The following is a 26021-nucleotide window of genomic DNA, read 5'->3' as shown; positions in this document are numbered from 1 at the left end:
ACCAGCTGAAACAGGAAGAAATAGAAAATTTGAACAAACCCATAACCAGCAAAGAAATTGAATCAGTAATTAAAAATCTCCCAACAAACAAAAGTCCAGGGCCAGATGGCTTCCCAGGGGAGTGCTGCCAGACATTTCAAGAAGAATTAATACCTATTCTTCTCAAACTGTTCCAAAAAATAGAAATGGAAGGAAAACTTCCAAAGTCTTTCTATGAATCCAGGATTACTTTGATTCCAAAACTGGACACAGACCCCACTAAAAGGGAGAATTACAAGCCAATATCCCTGCTGAACATGGGTGCTAAAATTCTCAACAAGATATGAGCAAATTGAATCAAACAGTACTTTGAAAGAATTATTCACCGTAGTCAAGTGGGATTTATTCCTGGGTTGCACAGATGGCTCAATCGTCATAAATCAATCAACATGAGACACCACATTAACCAAAGAAAGGATAAGGACCATATAATCCTCTCGATAGATGGGGGGGAAAGCATTTGACAAAATATAGCATCCATTCTTTTTTTTTTTTTTTAAGATTTTATTTATTTATTTGTCAGAGAGAGACACACTGAGAGAGAGAACACAAGCAGGGGGAGTGGGAAAGGGAGAAGCAGGCTTCCTGCCTTGGAGCAGGGAGCCCAATGCAGGACTCGATCCCAGGACTCTGGGATCATGACCTGATCCGAAGGCAGATGCTTAATGGCTGAGCCACCGAGGCGCACCTGTAACATCCATTCTTGATAAAAACCCTCAGCAAAGTAAGGATAGATGGAACATACATCAACATCATAAAGGCCAAATATAGAAGACCCATAGCTAATATCACCCTCAAAGGGGAAAACTTTTCCTCCAAGTTCAGGAATAAGACAGAGATATCCACTCTTACCATTACTATTTAACAGAGTACTGGAAGTCTTATCCTCAGCAGTCAGACAACAAAAAGAAATAAGAGATATCCCAATTGTAAGGAAGATGTCAAACTCTATTTGCAGAGGACATGATTGTCTACATAGAAAACCTGAAACACTCCACCCCAAATTTGCTAGAACTAATACATGCATTCAGTAAAGTCACAGGATATAAAATCAATGTACAGAAATTTGTGGCATTTTTATACAACAGTAACAAAGCAACAGAAAAAGAAATGAAGGAATCTACCCCATTTACAATTGCACCAAAAACCATAAGTTACCTAGGAATAAACCTAACCAAAGAGGTAAAAGATCTGTACACTGAAAACTATAGACCATTTATAAAAGAAATTGAAGAGGACACAGAGAAATGGAAAAGCATTCCATGCTCATGGATTGGAAGAACAAACATTGTTAACATGTCTATCCAATGAGGGGGGTGCCTGGGTGGCTCAGTGGTTTAAGCCTCTGCCTTCAGCTCAGGTCGTGATCTCAGGGTCCTGGGATCGAGCCCCACATCGGGCTCTCTGCTCAGTGGGGAGTCTGCTTCTCTGTCTCTCTCTCTGCCTGCCTCTCTGCTTACTGGTGATCTCTCTCTGTCAAATAAATAAATAAAATAAAATAAATTTTTTAAAAAAGACAGTCTCTTCAACAAATGGTGTTGAGAAAATTGGACAGCCACATGCAGAAGAATGAAACTGGACTACTTTCTTATGCCACACACAAAAATAAATCCAAAGTGGTTGAAAGACTTAAATGTGACACAGGAAACCATAAAAATCCTAGAGAACACAGGCAGCCAGCTCTTTGACCATGGCCATAGCAACTTCTTACTAGATACATCATGGGAGGCAAGGGAAACAAAAGCAAAAATGAACTATTAGGACTTCATCAAGATAAAAACCTCTGTACAGCAAAGGAAACAATGGAAAACAAAGCAAATGGCAACCTAGAGAATGGGAGAAGATATTCACAAATGTCATATCTAATAAAAGGTTAGTATCCAATTAGCAATAATCGCGCCTCGGATAAACCTCATTGGCTACGATACTGCCACTGCGCAAAGCTTAGTATCCAAAATCTATAGAGAACTAACCAAACTCCCACACCCCAAAAACAAATAATCCTGTTAAGTAATCCTGTTAAGAAGGTATGAATAGGGGTGCCTGGGTGGCTCAGTGGGTTAAAGCCTCTGCCTTCGGCTCAGGTCAAGATCCCAGGGTCCTGGAATCGAGCCCCGCGTTGGGCTCTCTGCTCAGCAGGGAGTCTGCTTCCCTTCCTCTCTCTCTGCCTGCCTCTTTGCCTACTTGTGATCTCTGTCTGTCAAAGAAATAAATAAAATCTTAAAAAAAAAGAAGTTATGAATAGACATTTTTCTAAAGAAAACATCCAGATGGCTAACAGACACATGAAAACATGTTCAACATCACTCATCATCAGGGAAATACAAATCAAAACCATGATGAGATACCACTATACACCTGTCAGAATGGCTACAAATAACAACACAAGAAACAGCAGGTGTTGGCAAGGATGTGGAGAAAGGGGAACCCTCCTGCACTGTTGATGGGAGTGCAAACCGGTGCAGCCATTCTGGAAAACAGTATGGAGGTTCCTCAAACAGTTAAAAGTAGAATTACCCTACATTCTTGCGATTGCACCACTAGGTATTTATCCAAAGGATACAAAAATACAGATTTGAAAGGGTACATGAATGCCAATGTTTATAACAGCATCATCAACATTAGCCAAACTATGCAGAGCCTAAATGTCCATCAACTGATGGATAAAGAAGATGTGGGGTGTGTGTGTGTGTGTGTGTGTGTGTGTGTAGTCCATTGCATATATATATGTAATAGTCCATTGCACATGTATGTCTTACACTTTCACAAGTGTAAGAAACTTTCTAACTACAAATTTTTATCCTCCAAGTTCTGCTAGTAAGAAAGAAGCTGCCTGGAAAAGAACAATTTACCAAGTCTCAGCAGAATAAAAGCATCTTGGGATGCCTGAGTGGCTCAGTCATTAAGACATCTGCCTTTGGCTCAGGTAATTATCCCAGAGTCCTGGGATCAAGTCCCAAATCAGGCGCCTTGCTCAGTGTGGAGCCTGCTTCTCCCTCTGCCTGGTGCTCCCCTTGCCCACTTACTCTCTCTCTCTGGCAAATAAATAAAATCTTTTTAAAAAGAGGGACGCCTGGGTGGCTCGGTTGGTTGGACGACTGCCTTCAGCTCAGGTCATGATCCCAGAGTTCCTGGATTGAGTCCTGCATCAGGCTCCCAGCTCCATGGGGAGTCTGCTTCTCCCTCTGACCTTCTCCTCGCTCATGTTCTCTCTCACTGTCTCTCTCAAATAAATAAATAAAAAATCTAAAAAAAAAAAATCTTTTTAAAAAGAGAATGAAATCTTGCTATTTGCAATGATGTGGATGAATGTAGAATGTATTATGCTAAGTGAAATAAGTCCATCAGAGAAAGACAAATACCATATGATTTCACTCATATGTGGAACTTAAACAAAACAGGTGGACATTTGGGCAGGGGAAAAAAGAAAAAAAGGTGGGAGGGAAACAAACCATAAGAGACTCTTAATGATAGAAAACAAACTGAGGGTTGCTAAAGAGGAGATGGGTGGGAGGATGGGTTAAACAAGTGATGGGTAGAAAGGAGGACACTTATGATGAGCACTGGGTGTTATATATGTAAGTGATGAACCGCTGAATTCTATTCCTGAAACCAACATTGCACTGTATGTTAATGAACTAGGATTTAAATCAAAATTTGAAAAGAAATGTATTGTAAAAAAGAAATGTATGCAAGAATGTCAAATTATCACAGTTAGAAAAAAACTCAAAGTTCATGCTCCATTGATATCAAATGGGAGGCATCTCTGTGCACAATTGATGACTTCATGATCCAATCAAGAGTATGGTCCTAAGTGACTCATGGTTCTTACTATCTTGGCTTGCTAACCACAAAGCAGAATTTGAGTCACTAATGAGTCATTCTTATTGACACGGAGTTTGCAAACAATCTGGCTTAATTCTCCCAATGCTTTCCTTAATCATTTTCCTCTAGAAGAAAGAAATAGGTCATTTGACTCTTCCGGAATAAGAACGTCCCAGTCTGTGGCTTTCAGTTTATCATCCAGGGAGCAAGTTCCTTAGAGCCTTGAGATTCTCTGGTTACTAAACTGCCTGTGAGTAGTTTTTATGGTGAAAAACTCTAGCACACACCAGAAGACACAAATTAGGTTTAGGACTCCTTTACTTTTTCACTGATCATTGACTATTTTTGTTACAGTGCTGAATTAGAAAGTATGGATAGATGTTACCTTTTGGTATCTGCAAGTGGTGGGAACGTTCAGGAGTGCTGAAAATGTTCTATATGTTGATCTGGGAGATAGTTACTTAGGTGTGTGCCTATGTAAAAATTAATTGAATGTACACTTAAGATTGGTGTACTTTAATATATGTAAGTTAAACCTTAGCTAAAAAAGAAGTAAAAAGGGAAGAAAAACCTCAAATCTCTTGAGCCACTGCTGGTTAAAAAAAATATATTCTGAGTTAATGAAAGAAGAAGTAAAACCTCTGTTTATATATTCTTTTTTTCTCTTGGATATCAATATGGTATCCATCTTTTCTTTTCTGTGGGTGTGCATCTTGATTTCTATCTTTACTTGATCTTTGAAAACAAAGCTTTAAATCATGGCAGGTGTTTTTGGATAGGACTTTATTGTCTACTTCCTTTCACATTTATTTTAGTATGTAACATTACAAAGGTTTCATTCTTTTAGCTAGCACTTTTGCATGACTTGAGGAATGCTGAAAGCTTCCTAGGCCATATGAATCATAACTTATAAATAGTACGTGGACGTCTTCACCTCTTGGTTTCCAGTTGATCATGTGACTGTTCAGTAAGGTAGTTGAGTTGTACAAGGAAAGAGCTCAAGAGAAGGACAAAGTATTTTAATATAAAATGGATGCATTGCAAATTAAAACCTTGCAGATATTTTGGAAAACATTTGATAGCCTCAAATATTCTTTTATTTTTTAATCTCCCTCCAGAGGGTATTCTACTAACGTGTGTCCAGTTGCACATCCAGGTCACTCATCTAAGGTTTAAGGGAGTTCAAGAACTGAGATTTTTATGCAACTGATGAAAAGGAAGCGGGGAAATAGAGACTAAATTTAATCGACTGTCCCCTGTGCACCAGGCACTGTGTGTCGATTACTCAATCTCTACAACAACCTTATGAAGATTATCCCAGTGCACCAATGATGAAAACTAAGATTCAGTAAAGGTGCACAAATCTCCTAATGTCACATGGCTGTTATTGACTCTTTTTTTTTACAAATCTCGCTCTTTACATACTGTTTCTGGTGATGTCACTGATGTCACAAGAGGTGACATGTTGAGTTCTGAAGTGATTAAAAGATTCAAAGGAACCCGAGAGAGAAACTCATCAGTCTTACTCAGAGATAAGGAAACCAAGCCTAGGGACCTAGTTATTTTGTGGGAGGTTATATCGTATTCATTGTGGCACCATAAAGCTCAATTGCCCTTTCCTCCTGGAAACTCCCACTTCTCTCCCCACCTCCCTATCTCATCCTGCCCCCATAACTCACAACAGACAGAATTAGCATCGTTTCCATGCTATACTGTGTGGTGGGCATCTGGAGCCTGGGTTTAAGTCACTAACATACCACTTAGGAGCTGTGTGACATTAGGTAAGTTATTCAGCCTCTCTGAGCTTCAGTTTTTTCACTAAAATACCAGAATAATAGTACCTGTCTCATAGATTGTGATAATTAAATGAAATAAAACATGGAAACCCCTTTAGAATGGGTTGTGGCGTGTAATGGATGTCTTGGGAGTATTAACAGTCACCTTTAGTTATTATGCCGCACAATACTCTACTTATGGTTATATGTACCTCCCCAAGGAGATGGAGATGATATGTTGTACATCTTTGTAATTCTCCCTTCAGTGTCAAGATTAGTGTCTCATAATTGGAGACACTGAACAAAGGCCTACTGGGTTTATTTCACTTTCCTAGCTAATGAACTTCCAAATTTTCCATATTGTCCGAATTTTCCCAGTGAAAGACCACATCAAATACAGAATCCACACCTCCCAGATCTTATTCTGCTACTCTTGAGGATCCTGATTATTGCTTTCCAGGCTGGCATTTCCATCCCCTGGGAGTTCTCATTGCATTTAAAAATCTGAAAGTAGAGAGGGAGTTGCATATGCCCATGATTCATTTCAAGACTTAGTTTTTTCTTTGTTGTTTCTTCAGGGGCTTAACATCAAGTATGGACTGACTTTCTGTCCTTGGCATTATGTGGCTGATGCAATCTGGGTTAAGAGAACAAGCACGTAATTCTTCTATGTGTTTTCTACCTACAGCTTCCCATTTGTGTACTGGTGCCTTCAACTACCCCTGGGAGCTGCCTTGTGGAGAAGTAAGGCCTCTTCTCTTTTTGCTTCTCTTCACATGCGCCCTCTACCAAATACCACTACCATGAAAAGGATGTGTGTAAGACCAAAGCTTTGTTTCCTTGGGTTGTGTTGTGGGATATAGGGATTTCCTGATTTCAGGGAAGGTAGCTGTTATTTTTTGGTTTCCACTTAGAAAATCTAACCTTGGCATTTCAATAGCGCTAGGCTATTGTTTTCAGAAGGTTGGTATGTAGAATGTTGAGACAGGTTTTCTAAAAATGTGGACTGTAGCTATCAGATCAGACATTAACATTCCATCTTCTTTTGGCAAAGTTGGGATTTTTTTTTTTTTTTTTTAATGAGGAACTTCAGCACTATTGTTTTAAGATTCAAATAGTGTTCTGTGTCTCACTTTTGGGAAAATGTTGTTTTTATTCTGCTGAGACTTGGTAAATTGTTCTTTTCCAGGCAGCTTCTTTCTTACTAGCAGAACTTGGAGGATAAAGACATGTAATTAGAAAGTTTCTTACACTTGTGAAGATTTGGAGACTTTGTGTTACTCAGTGTGAAACTTTTAGTGTGTCAAAAACTCTGGATCAGAAAATATGCAGCTGCTTTTAAATAAGATGAAACGCACCACAGGAGGCTTGGGATGTATAGAATTACAACTAGAAAACTGTGACTTTATTGAGTACTTGATTTTACATTGAGAGGCATTTACTTTAATCTGTATTACATTTCTCCCCCTCTCATCTCTCTCCCTAGTGTCTGAACAGTGTGAGGACTGGTTCATTGTCTCCTGTTGAACCTTCTATTCCTAGAACCTGTTACAAGTGCCCCCAAAATATTTCTTAGACGATAAGTGATGGTGCTTAGAAGAACGCTACATAATACTGCTAGCATACAACTTAGAAATGCATCGTGTTCTACGTGGCATATTTGAAAGCAGAATACATTTTCTCATGTAAAGAGTCATGTAAAAAGAATTTGGATTCCAAGTCTGGCTCATAAAAGTGAGCTTATGCTATATTGTGGATTCTATTGCTTTTGCTACTCCATTAGCAAACTTTTCGGCTTAGTGAGGGAATCAAATAATCATCTAAAATTTTGTTTGTATAGTGAGGGCAGTTCTTATCCTATGGTGAGCTCCCCACTGAATTCAGGAATGGATTTCCCACACTATACTCTCCTTCCTGGGTGAATATTAGCCAACAATAGAAAAATAGATGAGATGGCTAAGGGGTAAATATTGTCTTCTTTAAGGGGACACTCTATCCTAACCCCTGGCTTTCTAAAAGTACTCTCCTCCCATTAAATTCCCCCCTAAGTTATGAGGAATTCTAATTTCTATATGTGACCTTTTCCTTTTATCCACAATATCCTGCATAATTCATTCAGCCCCCAGAGGGAAATAGTGAAGGAAAACTCTGGAATTAATTTTGAAGCTACTACAGATCCCCAGGCCTTGATCCAAAACCCATGGGGCCAAACTTGTTTTGGATACAGAGAGATTTTTGGATTTTAGAAAGTTATATGACACATATGCTGCGTGTTAGAAAATATTCCCAGCTTGACTCAATCAGGTAAGATTTCTTCCACTAAACGTACGAACATTCCCACTAAGTGAACTAAATAGGTGTTGCTTTGAGTCTCACAACACTCGAGTTCACATTCTCTTCGCAAAGTTACAAAAGTTGTGTGGTTTCAGAGCTCTTTCTACCTCAGATTCACTGGTAGTAGTTTGGGGGCCTGTGTTGCCATAGAGATTAAGCCTCAGATAAGAAAACACTGAAGCCTGTTCCCATCTCAGCAGGCTGGGTGGGTTCTTGAGCAGCAGGGATCCTAGCTAGAGATAGAGGAGAATCGCCTCCTGGGACCACAAGGCTGGGAATATCTTTCTCACTGCCATTCATCTGCACCTCCTGGTTCTGCCAACTCTTAGGTTCATTAGCCTTAAATTTCTTATTCGTGGGCCTCCTTGCTGATGAAGCCAGGCTTTCTGAGTTGGCTGAAGGAACTGTCATACTTGGAGAGAAGACTTCTTTCCCCTTGGGGTGGGGCAATAGGAAGGCCCATGGGTGGCCTGAAACCCCAGTGGGCATGTCGGCAGAATCCCCACAGACAGGAAAAAGCAAGATACAAGGGAAAACACTGGACGGGGCCAATACAGGGACAGGGTTGGGCCTGAATCCTGATTCAAGGACCCGTGCCTACAGTTTTGATTTTCTGTCTGTCTAGTTCCACTGTTAGGAAATAGCGACCCTCAGCTAAGTAAGCCAACCAGTGTGTTTTGTTAAAATTTGAAAGCCTAACAATAAACTGAAAACTTGCCAGGTTGCTCTTAGCTCCATGATCCTTATTATCTTACTTCTGTGATTTATTCATTTGTGATCCTGTGCATGTGTATGACTAGGGGTCATAGGTTTATCTAAGTATTTAATTGTCTGAGTCTAATGGGCAGCAGAGATACGGTCTGCTCAAGAATATGGTTAGAAAACTGTATAATAATGTAAAGTATCATTGTTCTTTCTGGTGTAAACCTTTCTCTTTAAGTACAAGGTAAAACAGGTCTGTATCTAGAAGTTTCTATAAAGCATTCCCTCTTCTTCTGGAAACTGAATAGCAAGTTCTCTCCTGCTGCTTATGACTTTTTAGTCCCTGACCTTGTTCTTTTTCTTGTTTTTTAAACTTTTAGTATTCTAGCATTGATTAGTACATAATTTGCTAATAGATTTTTTTTGGATTAGTCTTAGTATTTAAAATATGCTAAAAAAAAAAAAAAGAAAAAAAAAGAAGTGAAAGGAGCTTTTGTTAGTACCAGTTTATTTTCCATGAAGACGTGTTTGTGAATTCTGTGTTGCCGGGAGCTATTCTGGGAGGCTCACTAAAGCAAACTTCCTGGAATTTTCCCAGAGCTTCTCACCTCTGCCCCCTGGTCAAGTTAGGCAAACCCGCAGGGGGCTTGTAGCTACAACAGGTAATCTTTCCAAATCATCAGGTGGTCCAGGTTTAAGATCATAGTTGTGAAATTAAGATTAAGGTAAAAAGATCACATCTTGAATTGTGCTGATTACCAAAGTGATTAGAAAATGAACTTCACTAATTATAGCTAATAGGCAAGACTAGATTATACTTAATCAGCGTTGTGTGTTAAGGAATTAATTTTGAGAATAAATGCAAACCATTAAGAAGAACCTTTTTCGTCTTTTTCTTCAGCATATACCAGTCTTATGTTATGTTCTAATTATAAAATACTGTCATTCTATTTTTCCAAAGGCCAGCTATCTTCTAACCGTAAAGCATATGTAACTCTAAGTTATAAGTACTATCACCAACAGCAAAAAGATGATTCTGAGAGCTCACTTTCAGAAAATGGATTTGAGGCTTCTTCCTTAGGTTCTTTGGAGACCCACAGTTAAAAGTTTAAAGCCTTAATCCCAACGGTCTCCCAAATATTCTTTAAGCTAGCTGTAAGCTCTTCCATAACCAAGAGTTATTAATCTGGCTGGCTCATTCTTGGCAAGAAAAAAAATATTTGGGGCTTTCTAAATGTAGAAAAACCCATGGCTTTATTTCATGGAATGTTTCCTGAGATTCAGAAAAACTTGACCGGTCCTATCTGAGTCCTCTCTAGCAATTAACTCAGAGTCTACCTCTGGGCCAATGACCTCACCAGACTCAGTTGGATAAGAGCAGGAATGGTAACCCTTTCATTCACCTCTGTGTAGCCAGTGTTGAGCCTCTAGAGTGAACACTTAGTAAAGGAATGCAGAATGTTGAATGAATCTATCAAATGCTTGACTACCTCAGGCTATAGGAAACTCCTTACCACTCATGGTATTTCCATTTCCTTGGGAATTCTGATTGTTCCGAGTTCTCTTTTATAGCGATTGGAATGTTATCTCTTCTTAGTTGTACCTTTTTAGCCCTTCAGGCCATGTACACTGACTCTGCCACATGACAGATCTTTAAATATCCAAGTTGACCCTCATGCCCTACTCTCTGCATCGGCTTCTGAGCTTTGCTTCTGCAGACTAATAGCCTTAGCTCTTGCGCAGCTGACGGAGATCTGCATGTTCACTCATGCTCTCAGATCTCTGGGTATGCTCTAGATTGTCACCTTTACATAGAACCCACGATAGTTTGGGGAAGGCCTGACACACATAGGATTGTTACCTATCCTAAAGTCTGCTTATGCTCTATGATACCAAATTACTTTTTCATTTTTTGGAGGAAGCAATTTTTTTCTCCTTTTCGGAGAAAACTTCTCTTTTAGTCCTAGTAAAACCCTGCCTCAGTAGAAGGCAAATGAAATGGAAGGCAATTATTATCTTGGAGACAGGCTGAACTGCTGATGGGTCATCTGTTGTGTCTTGCATCTAAGTTGACTTTCTTAGATTCAAGACAGTTTGACTCTCTGTGAAGATTAAACATGGATAGTTAGATGCAGGATCCTTCCCTGGGTGACTGATCTCGCCAGGAAGGTCTCCTCCTTCTCCATCAAGCCAATCACCAGGCCTACAAAGTCTGATTCTGGAAAACTCTGATTTTCCTATGTAGCTGCCTGATTTTGAAGGCAGAGCTTTGAAGATTTTGAAAGGCTGCTAGATAAGAATTTACTTTCTCTTTTTTTCATAGGGCTAAAAGTACAACTTAACAAAAAAGAATTTACTGATTTTTGTGAACTTGAATATTTATGGAAGGTACCATTTAAAAAAAACTGTTAATGTGGAAGATGCAGGTACACGCATATGCTAACACAGGAACGTTTATTAGAAATCATCTGTCAGTGAGATACCATCTTATATCTGGGTAATTCTCCCAGATATTGTCAAAGAAATTGTCAAAGAAAACAGTTGACTGCAGATAAGTGAACCCTTGGAAATTACAGTCAGTTTCTAATTCTTTGGGGGAGATGGCAGTGATGGGAAAGGGGAAAGAGGAGGAGGCTGATCGGTGAAAGAAGTAAAAGGAAAACGAGGAACCCAGGATAATAGAGAAAGTAGAAAAGTCTTAGAAATTCTAAGCAGCCACAGAAACCTAAACCATTTTCATGCCTGGCATGCACTTTGAGTCCTGCCCTTTAACGATACATTTTGTAACTCACTGGTCATAGTTAATAACTCTTATGTAACAGAAATATATTCTAGGGGGAAAAACAGACGTCCCTTCCACTGTATTTTTCAAATACATTCTAGTTGATCTTTGGTGGTTACTGACTCCCAGAGGAGTCGAGACAGGAGTCTTCCAGTCTTCCATGAGATAAATTCTCACTAAGCGTTTGCAGGAGAGAAAAGGATGACCTCATGTCGTGTCATGTTTATTTCTCGGGGTTGCCTCTGTGACATTTACTTCTGGGCTACATGAGCACCTGGGCTGGTAAGTGTTTCATGAACTCTGTTCTTGGTGATAAACCATTTCAACATCTGTACATCAATGAGGATTCTTTCTTGAATACCACAGGAGAAGATAAACATCAGAGACCTTTGCACTTCATCTCTCTTTCCTTTTATCTCTCCTGCAAAAGACACACCTATTCCAGGAAAGTACTAAAGGAGGTGCCTTTGCCTGGACAATTAGATAATGGAAGGCCATGGTGATGGTAGAAGCTAGGAAGCGAAGCTAGAAAATCCCGTGATCACTTCAAAATGATCAGGCCCATCTGGGCTTAAGGCTCTTCCTTGAACCAGTACAACATTTCCCAGGTTGTGGATGTGGGTAGACTTTTGATCTAGGAGCCAAACCTTACAGTGTCCCTTTGGCCTTCAATCCTCTTAGTCCTCTTTGTCTTTCCATCAAGAATCTTTGTTTCATTGGATGGTGGTTTTGAGGTCCTGATTTTCCACCCCTGCTCAGGATAGAGTTACTGTAGAATAATAAGACCTGAGACTAGTCTTCTTAGAAAGGTATCTTTGCAAGCTTGATACTTGGGAACTTCGGTTTTGGGGGTGTTCCCACTTTTCCCAGGCTGATAAAAGTGGCTCATCAAGGGGTGCCTGGGTTCTCAGTGGGTTGAGCCTCTGCCTTTGGCTTGGGTCATGGTCTCAGGGTCCTGGGATCAAGCCCTACATCGGGCTCTCTGTTTAGCATGGAGCCTGCTTCCCCCTCTCTATCTGCCTGCCTCTATGCCTACTTGTGATCTCTCTCTGTCAAATGAATAAAAAAACCTTTAAAAAGAAAAAAGGTGGCTCATCAGGCCTAGGCTGTGCAAGCAATATGATTTATGCTCAACATCTGCTTTCCTTCTGGGAGATTAAATTTAGCACACGTCTAGGCAGAGGGTGTCTATGTGACTAGACTCGGGTAAAAACTCTCTGATGGGCTTCCGTGGTCAGAAACATTGTACACCTGTTGCAGCATTTGCCTTGCTGGGGGAATAAGGTATTTATTCTCTGTGACCCTTACTGTGAGGGAAAGGGTATAAGAAAGCTTATACGGGGATGCCTCCAGATTCCACCTGCATCTTTTTCTGTTATGACCCAGTTTACTATGTCCCTGTGGTAAATCTTAGCCTTGTGTACTCTACTGTATGCTGAGTTCTGTGAGTGTGTCTAGTCAATCTCTCAGTGTGGGCTGGTCTTGTGGACCCCTGGCACAAACCCTTTCTTGTGGTACTTACTCTCTCACATCCTTCCCTTAACCTGGCACAGTTTCAGTGAGAAGATGAAAGGGAAATGTTTTCAAAGTCTTAAATGGTGTGTGCGACTCCTAATCTCAGGATTGTGAGTTAGAGTTACATGTTGGGAGTAGAAATTACTTAAAAAAATAAAATCTTGGGGTCACCTGTGGCTCAGTCAGTTAAGTGTCTGACTTTGATTTTGGCTCAGTTTGGGAATCTTAGGGTGGTGAGGTCGAGCCCTGTGTTGGGCTCTGGGCTCAGTGGGGAGTCTGCTTGAGATTCTCTCTATCCCTCTCCCTCTGCCCCTCACCCAAAGTGCGTGCGCGCACGTGCGCATGCTCGCACTCTCTCTCTCTGATGAATAAATATAATTAAAAAAAAAAAAACAAACAACTTAAAGGGCACCTGGGTGGTTCAGTCGGTTAAGCATCTGCCTTTGGCTCAGGTCATGATCCCAGGGTCCTGGGATCAAGCTTCCAATCAGGCTTCCTGCTCAGTGGGGAGTCTGCTTCTCCCTCTCCTTCCTGCTTGTGCTCTCTCTCACTATCCCTGTCCCTCTCTCTCTCTCTCTCTCTTTCTCTTGCTCAAATAAATAAAATCTTTAAAAAAGTTACATGGCAAATAAAGAAAATGTTGATCAAAATATCTAGTTTAATAAAAATGTGTCATTCCTTTTGAAATCAAGAGGCCAATTTGTCAGTCATGGAAAAAGTTATTTTTATGTTTTGTACTCACAGAACATGAGTTTTTTAAGAAAAGAATGATTTTTTTAAAATTTTCATTAAGTTTTTTTTAAAATAATGCTTTTTGAGACATAATGCATATACTGTGAAATTAACTCTTTCAAAGTCTCCAATTCACTGGCTCAGAGTTGTGTAACTATCACCACTAATTCCAGAACATTTTCATCACTACAAAAAGAAATCCTGTAACCATTAGTAGTCAATCTTATTGTCCTTTCTTCTAGCCCCTGGGAATCACAAATCTGCTTTTATCTCTGTGGATTTGCCTATTCTGGACATTTTATTTCAATGGAATTATGTGGGTGGCTCATTCAGTTAAGTGTCTGCCTTCAGCTCAGGTCATGATCTCAGGGTCTTGGGATGGAATCCCATGTTGGTTGTAGGGCTCTGTGCTCAACTAGAGTCTGCTTCTCCCTCAACCCCTCCCCCAGCTCATGCTCTCTCATGCTTGTGCTCTCTCTCTCTCTCTCAAAGAAATAAATAAAATCTTTTTAAAAAAATGGAATCATGTGGCCTTTTGTGACTAGTTTCTTTCATTCACATTGTGGCATAGAATAGTACTTCATTCCTTTTTCTTTTATCTAATTAACAATCTGTTCTGTAGTCAAGCCACATCGTATTCATCAGTAGACGGACATTTGGGTTGTTTCCACTTGATGGCTATTAAGATACCCATGTACAGGTTTTAGTGTGGGCATGAGTTGTTAATTCTCTGGTTATATACCAAGGAGTGGAATTGCTGGGTCATATTGTAACTCTATGCTTAATCTGTTGAGGAACTGCTAAGCTGTTTTCCAAAGTGCTCCCACCATTTTGCATTTCCACCAGCTTTGTAAAAGGGTTCCAATTCCTCTGCATGCTTGCCAAGACTTGTTATTTTCTGTCTTTTTGAGTATAGTCATTTTGGTAAGTGTGAAGTGGTACCTCATTATGGGTTTTTTCTCTTGTTGTTTTACTTTGTCCTTATAACTAATGTGAAGAACCATATTGCATCTTATTGGCATTTATATATCTTTGGAGAAAAAAAAAACTCTTCATATCCTTTGAATTTCTTTGTTTGTTTAAAGTAGGCTCCACATCCAGTGGAGCCCAATGTGGGACTTGAACTTATGACCCTGAGATTAAGACCTGAGCTGAGATTAAGAGTCAGATGCTTAATAGACTGAGCCCTCTAGGTGTCCCACCTTTGCTTAGTTTTAAATGTGTCACCTTTTCATTATTAAGTTGTAAGAAATCCGTATATATTCTGGATACTAGACATTTATCAGCTTCATGATTTGCAAATATTTTCGTTCACTCTGGATTGTCTTTCACTTTCTTGTGGGTGTCTTTTGTATTTAACATTGATGAGGTCCAGTTGATTTATTATTTCTTTTGTAGCGTATGCTTTCGGTGTCACATCTAACTCCCACATCAGATGTTAAGTACCCCACTTACTTCAGAAGGCCTATATCCATTCACCCAATCTGTTAGTCCACAAAGGAAGGAAATTAAGGGTTGCAAGAGCAGGAGTACAGTGAAGTAGGAAAAACATGGGATTTAGAGTCTTAAGATGGAGCCCAACTCTTACATTGTGGGAATTAAGTACTTCATTTTTTTTTTAAACCTTGGTTCTCTATCTGGGAAATGCAGTCACAGAGTTCCTGTTTCATAAGATTATTGTGAAGTCTGAATTAGCTAATCTGTGAAAAGAGCTTAGTACTGTACTTGGTACACAGGAGGCATAGAATAAATGTTGTCATTTCTATGACAAGATTGTGGAACCAAGGCTGGTCCTTATTAAGAATTACCTCACAGGGGGCGCCTGGGTGGCTCAGTGGGTTAAGCCGCTGCCTTCGGCTCGGGTCATGATCTCAGGGTCCTGGGATCGAGTCCCGCGTCGGGCTCTCTGCTCAGCAGCGAGCCTCCTTCCCTCTCTCTCTCTCTCTCTCTCTCTCTGCCTGCCTGTCTACTTGTGATCTCTCTCTGTCAAATAAATAAATAAAATCTTACAAAAAAAAAAAAAAAAAAAAAAAAAAGAATTACCTCACAGAACTGTGGTCATCACATTGCTCTTAACCATGTATTTTTGAAAGGCTGCAAAAGTTACATAAAGCTATAGGTTTGCTTATGGTTACATAGCCCTTGGCACTGTGGAAAAACCTGATAGGCACACAGTAGAAAGATTTTACTACTTTTGGATTCAAGAAAAAAAAACAATGCTTTCGCTTTTGGGGATCCGAAGAAGGGACAAAAAACTGGTATCGGCATGATTGAATGTTTCATCACAATGTGTATTTTCTCTTATTTGTCATTAATTAAGGACCATTGATAGAATTACAAGGAAATTAATAAAACTACTTCCCTGTCATTCAGGTATAAGACTTTAAGAAGGATGGTTTGATATTTCCATTAAATATTTACCATGATTGGGTGCCTGGGTGGCTCAGTGGGTTAAGCCGCTGCCTTCAGCTCAGGTCATGATCGCAGGGTCCTGGGATCGAGTCCCACATCGGGCTCTCTGCTCAGCGGAGAGCCTGCTTCCCTTCCTCTCTCTCTGCCTGCCTCGCTTGTGATTTCTCTCTGTCAAATAAATAAATCTTAAAAAAAAAATTAAAAATATTTACCATGATTTATAGCATTACCTCAGAACTTACATATTAATGATCCAATAATTTAGTGTTCACATGTACATCATGGTTTAGGGCCACAATAAAACACACTCTGTTTTATTATTGTAAACCCAGATATTGTTGCAAGTTCAAAGTCAAGTCAGCTCCTCAGTCACCTAGTCCTACAGGCTGACAAAAGAGGCAACTTCCAATAGACATGCTTATTAATTCATAGTTATATTTCCTAATGTGGACAATTTAGCAAATATTAAAAACCCTTTTGAAATAAAAACCAAATAATCCTATGCCATGAAACATTTAAATGACTACACAGTGAGCACAAGCAGGCAGAGCAGCAGTGGGAGAGGGAGAAGCAGGCTCCCCACTGAGCAGGGAGCCTGATGCGGGGCTTGATCCCAGGACTCTGGGATCATGACCTGAGCTGAAGGCAGACACTTAACGACTGAGCCACCCAGGCGCCCCAGATTTTATTTCTTTATTTGAGAGAGAGTGTGTGTGCGTACAAGCCAGGGGAAGGAGAGGGACAAAACTGCTCTGCACTGAGCTGAGCTGATCCCCAAGTGGGGCTGGATCTCAGGACCTGAGGTCACGACCTGAGCTGAAACCCAGAATCAAAAGCTCACTGGAGGGGCCACCCCGGCACCCTATGGAGCTGACGTTCCTAACTACTGTTCTATGCTACTTCTCACCTCAGAGAGGAATTATTATCGGTACAGCAACTTTTGGATTTCTGGAATCTATATTTCTTTAAACCCCCAAAGTGTGGTATATAATAATATAGATAGAAGATTTGATAATATTTTTCTTCTCTTTTGAGAAGGAAAATATACTACCACCTTTATCTATGTTTTATGCTAAAATTAAATTCTACATTAAATATGTTATATACTCTAGTATATGTGGTTCATGAATTATATGGTTTATGTAATGTGACCATCCTATATAAATGACAATATGAATATTCTGAAAAATAATACATGCATATAGGGGATAAGTTGTATTTCCATCTATTCCAGGAATCAGTCATTTTGGAAATACCCAGTCATACTATAGTAATAGTTTCTTGTTAAGTTTCTTGCATAGATTTGTGAAGCTGTTAGTAGGATATTATCTCACTGATGATGATGAAACACCAGTGATACCATTAGAAAATTGGTCTTGGTTAAAAAAATGTGTATTTATGTTAAGAGCAGCAGCTGGGGCAGATTCAGTTTTGTAGGGCCTGCAGCTTATATGATATGGGGGACTTCTTTAAGGAAAAAAAAACTGAAAATCAGGTGCAGACAGAGAATATTGAATTAGAAGAGGTTAATTCAGGTGATAAGCCCTAAAAGTTCAGCTTCATTAGCTTTGTGGTAAGTCCCCCACTTCAGATAGCAACTAAAATAAATATTAAATACCATAAGAATAAAGTAATCCCTGAAAAGAATTCTTAATTTTTCCCCAGAAGGAGCTTATAATTAAATATCTATGTATCTATATATCAATCTCTCTATATCTATTTATCTCACCTCATTTCATTCCCCACCACCCCTTAACTTCTCCATTGTCTGGAAAAAATCCTCTTACTGGTAGATTTCTCTATTTTGTGAGATGAGGAAAAGAAGGGGATCAGTGATTTGTTCCGGGTCCCAGAGGGCTTTCAGGGCTAAGCCTGGGCTCTTTCTACTTAAACTTCCCGGGCACAAATTTGGAGAGTTAATATTCTGAGTACACACATGAAGAAGCTTCTTCTCATAGGGTCTTTACTCTTATTTTACTAGGGAAGAAGTGGAGGGTGGAGAAATTTGCATCAAAGGGGAAGACCAAACTCTCAAATTTCTGAGTAAAGAACATAACTGTAACCTTATAAACCAGTAGCCCTGTTGAAAAAATGTTTTATTTTTGACATCACACACCACTTGACCACTGGAACTTGTGTTTTTCTCTAGAGATAATCATACTTTTTCCCAGAAACTGTGATTTTGAGAAAACTCATGAATGCAGTATATTCCCTCCACCCTTACCTTATTTCCAGGTTTCTTTTTTTTTTTTTTTAAGATTTTATTTATTTGACAGACAGAGATCACAAGTAGGCAGAGGCAGGCAGAGAGAGAGAAAGGGAAGCAGGCTCTCCGCTGAGCAGAGAGCCTGATGCGGGGCTCAATCCCAGGATCCTGGGATCATGACCTGAGCCAAAGGCAGAGGCTTTAATCCACTGAGTCACTCAGGCACCCCCCAGGTTTCTTTAAGGTCATCAGAGTATGGATTTCAGCCATATGGGAAAAATGCAAGAGCCTGACAGCTCTTGCTGTCAAGTTTAGATCTTAAAGTTTTCATGGTTTCTACATCTATTCAAATATATATATAAAAAAATACATGCTTTTTGGCTTTACATACTGCTACCAGTGTTTAGCTTGAAGTTGTTTGTAAGTTATAAAAGAATATATGAGGAGGGGGCACCTGCGTGGCTCAGTCGTTAACCGTCTGCCTTTGGCTCAGGTCATGATCCCAGGGTTCTGGGATCGAGCCCCGTGTTGGGATCCCTGCTCAGTGGGAAGCCTGGTTTTCCCTCTCCCACTCTCCTTGCTTGTGTTCCTACTGTCAACTGTCTCTCTCTCTCTCTCTCTGTCAAATAAATAAAATCTTAAAAAAAATTAAAAAAAAAAAAAGAATATGTGAGGAAAAAGAAACAAATCCAAACAAACCCTTAGAGTCGACCCAGGGTTGTGTGGGTAAAGACTTCCAACTGTGTTGCTATAGTAACATTTAGCCTACTTTGTAACTATAACAGTTAACCAGTCTCCAGTATTCGCCACAGTATGAACATTCTCCATACCTAATCCTCAAAAACTGTCCTCAGACGTAGGTGTAATTTTTCCATCTTACAAATGAGAAAGCTGAGGTTTAGAAGGTTCAGGTAACTGGACTAAGGTGACGCAGCACGTGCCAACATTGTGATCAAATACAGGCCTGTGCGTACAAACAAAAAACCCCCCAAACACAACACACACACAAGCCTGTGCAACTCTGAGCCAGCTGTCCTTCCAGCATATACTGCCTTCAGATTAGAAATATGTGGCAACCTTGATGTCACCCCCATAGCCCTTGTGGTCACGAGCCTCCAGGATGGCTCCAAATGATCCCTCTTTCTTGGCATTCTCACCCATGTATTGTCCTCTCCCACACCGAATACATAGGGCTGATCTGTTTCACCAACAAGATCTTGCAAAAATGGTGGTGTAGTTCAGAAACTGGGTTGTTAAAGACATTGTGTCTTTCACGGTCCTGTCTCAACAATCACTCGCTCTGGGGAAAGCCAGCTGCCATGTTGTAAACAACCCTCTCTCCAGTTGGAGAGGAACTGAAGCCTCCTGCAGATACCAGCACTAACCCACCAGGTGTGTGAGTGAGTCACTTGGAAATGCATCCCCTAACCCCAGTCAAGCCTTTGAATAATTGCAGCCATGGTTGATAGCTGACGGCAACTTCACCAGAGTCCCTGAGCTAGAACCACCAAGCTCTTCACTTCCAGATTCAAAGCACACAGATACTGTATGAGAGAGTAGATGCTTCTGATTTTAAGAGATGAAGATTTGGTGTAACGAACTGGGAGGCAGCTAGTAACTCATACAGCCTTTGTTGGCCATTCTTCCCCACTGTGGGGTGAGCCTCCTGGTTAAACTTCATGTTCCCCTAAATGAGTGATTTGGAGTTGGATTTGCCTTTGGATGTTGGGCGGTGTGGAATCGTGCAAGAGTCAGCAGGCAGAGCCTGGGTGCTGATGGTGAGGCACAGCCACAAAGGAGAAAAGAATATCTTTTGTGTTAGTTGGATACAGTCTCTGACAGGGAGAGAAATAGGAATGATATTTTTTTCTGGAGGGTGTTTTATTTTGTTTGGAACTTGAGACAAAATTCAAGTTCTGAGCTTCATTTTTATGCTTTGAGGAAAGTGTGTCTGGGTTCTGCGTCCTTTTCTCTGATTCTCCCGCCCCCTCTGTGTGCTCTAGAGACACAAGGTTCTGTCAGCCATCTGAAACGGGGGTTCTTCTCTTCCACAGAGAATAGCAAAAGGCTAATTCCTCAGTGTTAGGTTCTAGCTCTTTCTCTCTTTGCCACTCCCTCGCCTCATGCTCAGCTCACCTCTTCCATTTCTTTTTTTTTTAAGTATTATTATTTTTATTGAGATATAATTGACAAGTACCATTGTGTAAGTTGGAAGCGTGCAACCTGTTCATCTGAGACATTTCTATATTGCAATGTGATTACTGAGGTAGGGTTAGCTAACACCTGTATCACGTCACAGAATTACCATTTCTTTGTGCTGGGAACTGCGTCTCCTCTGCCATTGTTTTGCGGCCTGGAGGCTGGGTTTCTGCCCTTTGGTCCGTTTACCTGTCCTCCTCTATGCAAGACACTCAAAATCCTTTCCCTGTGTGATTTCCTCTGAGGAGAGTAATTCAAGAACATAGGCCACCCTTGTTGTATTCACCGACGGATTTCTAGTGACGTTGATTTAGTGCTGTTGGAGGGAGATGTTATTCCGGGCAGAGAGAGCGAGCTTAGAGGCATGAAGTCAGGAAAGTGTGCAGCGTGTGTGGGGGATAATTCCTTAAATGAAAAACCAATGTTTTGTTTCATTCTTTTTTCTTTTATGCCGAGTTTAATTCAATTTTACAGTCATTTAGTTTATTTGTAAACTGAATGCAATGTGAAAATACATTAAAATCAAGTGTGCCCTTCAATTTATGGAAACAGAAACCTCAGCCTCTATGGCTCCTTGTAATTCTTCCCCTCTCTTTTCCCAACTGCAGGGATAAAACATTTGGGACCATGGTATAGGCAAATGCTAGTTCAGATCTAATAATCAGTCACTGTGGAACAGCGAGAGGGTCCAGAACGATGAGTCAGAAGGTCTGATCCATCCTTCGGCTTTGTCTCTAGCTGCCCTCCTGCACCAACCTGGTTCCTCCCTGTGTGCTCTCACTGTGCTATGGAGCCTCAGCCTTCCTGGGGCCAGGCCAGCTGCACCCCAGCAAGCACTCCAGCAGGGGCCAGGTTTGCCTGTCATCTCAGGGGAGCTCCTCACTGCTCTGTCACCCACGACCCTCTGACATTTATTGTTGTCTATTTTGTCCCGGGAACTGCGTTGAATGGTTAGGTTGGAAATAAGGCAGCAAAGTAAGGAAGAAAGACAAACGTAATAAGAGTAATGCAACTTGTGATAAACGTGGTCATGGAGGTAAACAAAGGGTTTCCAAGAAAAGGGTGTCAAGGGAGGCTTTCCAAAGACAAGGATGTCTGGTCCAGTTTCAAAGGACCACACAGAATTTACTCTGCCAAAGTGTTGTGGGCAGCTCAGAATATGCAAAGGCAGGACTCACATGCGTGAGTGGAGTGGAAGCTTCCTGGAATAAGATATAGGACCAGGGAAGCTGGCCAGGTCACATCCGGTATTACCCAACGTCCAAAGGACAAGTCTGGGAGATAAATTCATGCACTGCTATGATCTCAGCATTCCTGCTTCTGGCTTTATTACCCTTGTACAGGAGTGTGTTTGGAGGGAAGCTTATTCATGGCCCACTGTTCTGCCCCTGTGGGTTTATTGGAAGTAATAAAATAGGGTTTTGTGTTTTGTTTTGTTTTTTTTCTCCCCAGGAACGTCCTGACTGCCATTAGTTTTTCACATTAGGTAAGGTTTATTTTGTGGCACTAAGCATTTGAAATGTGCAGTTATTTCTAGATGTAAGTTTTGCAACATGGGGATCAGCCATAAACATGCTGATGGAAATTACAGATTGGAGAGTTAGGCTAATAATACAGTCTTCCTAGGACATGCACATTGCCTGCCTTGTATAGTAGCCAGCAGGCGTGTCTGTGACGAACAGAAATTGGAGCCCCTAAAAGCAGGAGCTGGGTTTGCAGCCATTAACTTACTTTGCAAGGTTCTCTTCTCATTATAGAGTTTCTTCTCTGTGCCAGATACTATAGATGGAGAAGCAAGGATGTATTTCTATCTTCTAAGAGTTCTAGGTGGTGAGTGAATATACCATTATTCGTCTGCAGATCTTCTCTACTGCCTTATAATCACCTCGTTAGAACATTTGCTGTCCAAGCACTTTATATATTGTGTTGTTTAATAGTATCAGACGTCTTAAGATTGTCCCCATTTGGGGCGCCTGGGTGGCTCAGTTGGTTAAGCGACTGCCTTCAGCTCAGGTCATGATCCCAGAGTCCTGGGATCGAGTCCCACATCAGGCTCCCTGCTCCTTGGAGAGTCTGCTTCTCCCTCTGACTTTCTTCCCTCTCATGCTCTCTCTCACTGTCTCTCTCTCAAATAAAGAAAATCTTAAAAAAAAAAAAAAAGATTGTCCCCATTTTACCATCAAGGAAAGTGAGGCACCAAGGGTTTACGCCACTAGTAAATATCCAAACCAGATATATACCAGGCAGTCCTCCTTCCATGCAGCGTTATAGAAGGAATTCCATAACTGTTTGTTAAATGAAATTACCCATCATACTTGTTCTTTCCCCATTCCTGAAAATTATCTAAGACAAATACCCTTGTCTTTTTTGCAAATAAATTTCACCAAAACCCATAGAATCACATAATGGGTCAATAGAGAAAAGAGAATTCCAGATAGGTCTCCTTAGCTTTATTCTTTCAAAGAGTCACATGCCTACTTCTGAGGTTGTGAAAGTCACCCTGGGTGGGCTGAAGAAACTGAATTAAATGACTCTTGAGGATAGATTTGATTTTTTGGAAGTAGCCCACATAATTTGAAGTCACACCAGGTGAATATATTAATCAGTGAAGTTGGATAACGCCATTCTGTTACCTCTCTGGCTGTGTGTTCACTACCTGAACTAATTTCGTTAGCTTAATTTTGCCAGACAGCTGCAGTGGAAAACTTTCCTTTTTCTGTTCTTTTCTTCATTATCTAAGCACTAGAGAGTAACTGCCATAATCCATCCACCATAGCAAAAAGCCGCTAAGGTTAGTAAGGTCACATCTGTAAAAAGTTCCCACGAGTAAGACACTGTGCAAATAGTAGAGGTTATTTCTGTGCCGTTGGCTATAAAGAAGCCCTCATTCATCACTCCTGTACTTCTTGGCAGGGCTGGCCAATTTGCCCTCTTACAACTCCACATAGTTACCCAAGGAGGGAACTGCTGGAACTTGCAGCTCAGGTACACTTGCCTGGCTTTACATTAGACATGGAGGAAAGAGAGAGGGGGGAGAGAGAGAGGGAGGGAGGGAGGAGAGGATGTAAATGAACCTGATTGATTTTTTAAAAAAACCTGTTAAGATAAAAAGCTTTTAATGAAAGTAGGAACTTAAAGATAAGCGCATCCAAAATAAATTTTCATGACATTTGAAAATGTCATTTAAAAAGTGAGTCAAGGCTTAACGCATAGGTTATGAATTTTTTAAATTGTTTTTTAAAAACAAGTTTGGGTGTTATGAAAATTTAATGAACTGGACACTGATGAGAAACATTTGTATAAACTTAGTTTTTCTATAAATATGTTCAAGATCACCCCAAATGAGAAACTTCTAACAGGTAGTCACTAAGAAGCCAGCATGCATTCCACTCACGGATTCATGCCTAGGGAATCACATCCATTCCTTCATCAGCACTGTCAGTATAAAAGAATGAAAATAAGATGTGGTCTATTATATGACACACACACAAAAGCAAAGGCTGTTTTTAGTGTTACCTTGGGTTTGTGTCCCATAAAGACAGTAATTCTGATAAATCATGCAATTACCACCAAAGAAGAAGAAAAAAAGTTTGGTGTACTTAAAATGATATCAGCTACATTATCAAGTTTATGGTCCTAACAGGAGAGAACTTCTGTTTTGTGTTGGCATTAATGAGGACAGAGTCCACCACATCTGATGACTGGAAAAATTTACCAGAAACTAGCTTCTGGTCCTATACATATCGAATCTTGTTTCTCTTTCACTGCTTACATACTGCTGATAAACGGTACCGGGAGGACATATTCCTATGGTGATCTCATCTCTGACCCTTCATGTGTGGTGGGAATATTCCAGGAAGCCAGGTTGGCTAGTAACAACTCACACATGACAAACCACATAAACTAATTCCACCAATCCCAAACTAAATGCATCTCCAAACAACTTCCCCTTAGCTCATAATGTCAAAAAAGCCCTCACCCACTGGATAGGAGAGAAAATCAGAGTGAAGAGAGACAGCAGTCATAATGGTAATTGAAGTATTGTCCAAAAGGCTTACAGAAAGTTATGCCTATCTGAGGAGCTTGCTACGGACACTCCCAGGGCCTTGGAAGGGGCCTGTGTACGTAGGGGTGGAAGCTTAAGCTTCACCAACTTTGGAAATCGTACCCCCTCCTGACAGTCCATTCTGATAAGTGGTTAATGGTGGATGGGATGCCAACAAATAAAAAAGGCAGCTACTTCTGAGGGGTGGAGGAAGAAGTTCTCCCCAGATGTTAGAGAAGACCTTTCTGGAGGTGCAACTTGAAAGATGAATAGGAATCTTTGAGGCAGTCAACAGAGGGCTCCCAGCGTGTTTGGAAGCCTGGTGCAAGGATAGAGCATGTGTGCTGACAGAATATTGAGTGCTTGGTATATGCAGACTGTGGGGAAGTGTCTGGCAAAGTTTAGGAAAGAAACTGCAAGTCCATTCTCTCTGGGCCAGATTAGAGGCTGAGGAGTTCTCTTCTTTCCTGCTGGGAAAATTCTATCCCTCCTGTCAGAGATGCCTGTTGCTCTTTGAGGAGAGGCATCTCCTCATTCTAACTTCCACAGCCCCATTTCACTACATCCTAGTGTACTTCATCATCTCTTTTCTTTCTGATAGTCTGCTCTTCAAGCTCCCCTGAGGCTCAGCAGAGTTCCCAGGTCCTGCCAGTGAACCTTGCCCACTAAGAATAGAGAGGTACGCCATTTGCGGAAACACCCACTCCACGCTTAGGACACTACAACTGCTACTATTATATCCTCTTAACACAATCCTGCTTTCTTTGGCTGTTACCTCTTCATCCTTTCTCCTAGGGAGAAAAACCCACTTCCCAGAACTCAGCTCCCTCCAGATTCTAAATATAACCCTTACTTCTATAAATCCCAATGAACAGGAGCTGGGATATGGACTCATCTAGTGAAAATGGGTCATAATACGATGTCTACAGTGTTCCTCTTCTTGAGGTACCAAAAAGTGCTCCTGTTCTTTCTCTGATAGCGGGGGAAGTGAGTGTGGCTAAGAAAAATCAAGGCTGTTGGGAAGAGAGAGAAAAAGGGCCAATATTTCCTCTGCTATTCACTGGTGGTGGCTGGGACAATGGATGAACAGGGACAGAATCAGTGGGGCCACTGGGTGGAGGCATGAATGTGACTGCAAGGCTACCTTGGACCTGCCATGGTCATTGTTGACTGTAGCCTGGGGTGATCCCCAAACCAGAGCACTGAAGGAGTCTGAGGAGGCTTAGGCTGGTCCCACCATGGTCCCACATTCCAGCATAGTGCTGCCTCATCTTTTCAGATTTTTTTTTTCTTTGATCTGTCTCCTCAGGCAAGGGCAACAAACTAAAAAGCTTCTGCAGAGTAAAGAAAACCATCAATAAAATGAAAAGACAGCCTACTGAATAGGAGAAGATATTCACAAATGATGTATCAGACGAGGGGCTAACATCCAACATATACAAAGAACTCATACAA

At 40.8% G+C, this 26021-nt stretch overlaps 1 protein-coding gene and 1 pseudogene across 8 annotated transcripts in view; both read right to left on the bottom strand.

Annotated features, from left to right (window-relative positions):
• The window catches only part of GRAMD2B (GRAM domain containing 2B), a 127915-nt gene that overhangs the window by 83278 nt on the left and 18616 nt on the right, over positions 1-26021 (bottom strand). The gene's annotated exons all lie outside the window — the stretch shown is intronic.
• LOC123939426 lies at positions 1865-1984 on the bottom strand (annotated as a pseudogene).

This window comes from Meles meles, chromosome 3 (assembly GCF_922984935.1).
Source record: "Meles meles chromosome 3, mMelMel3.1 paternal haplotype, whole genome shotgun sequence".
Taxonomy (NCBI): Eukaryota; Metazoa; Chordata; class Mammalia; order Carnivora; family Mustelidae; genus Meles; species Meles meles.
This window is presented reverse-complemented; position numbering and strand designations above follow the sequence as displayed.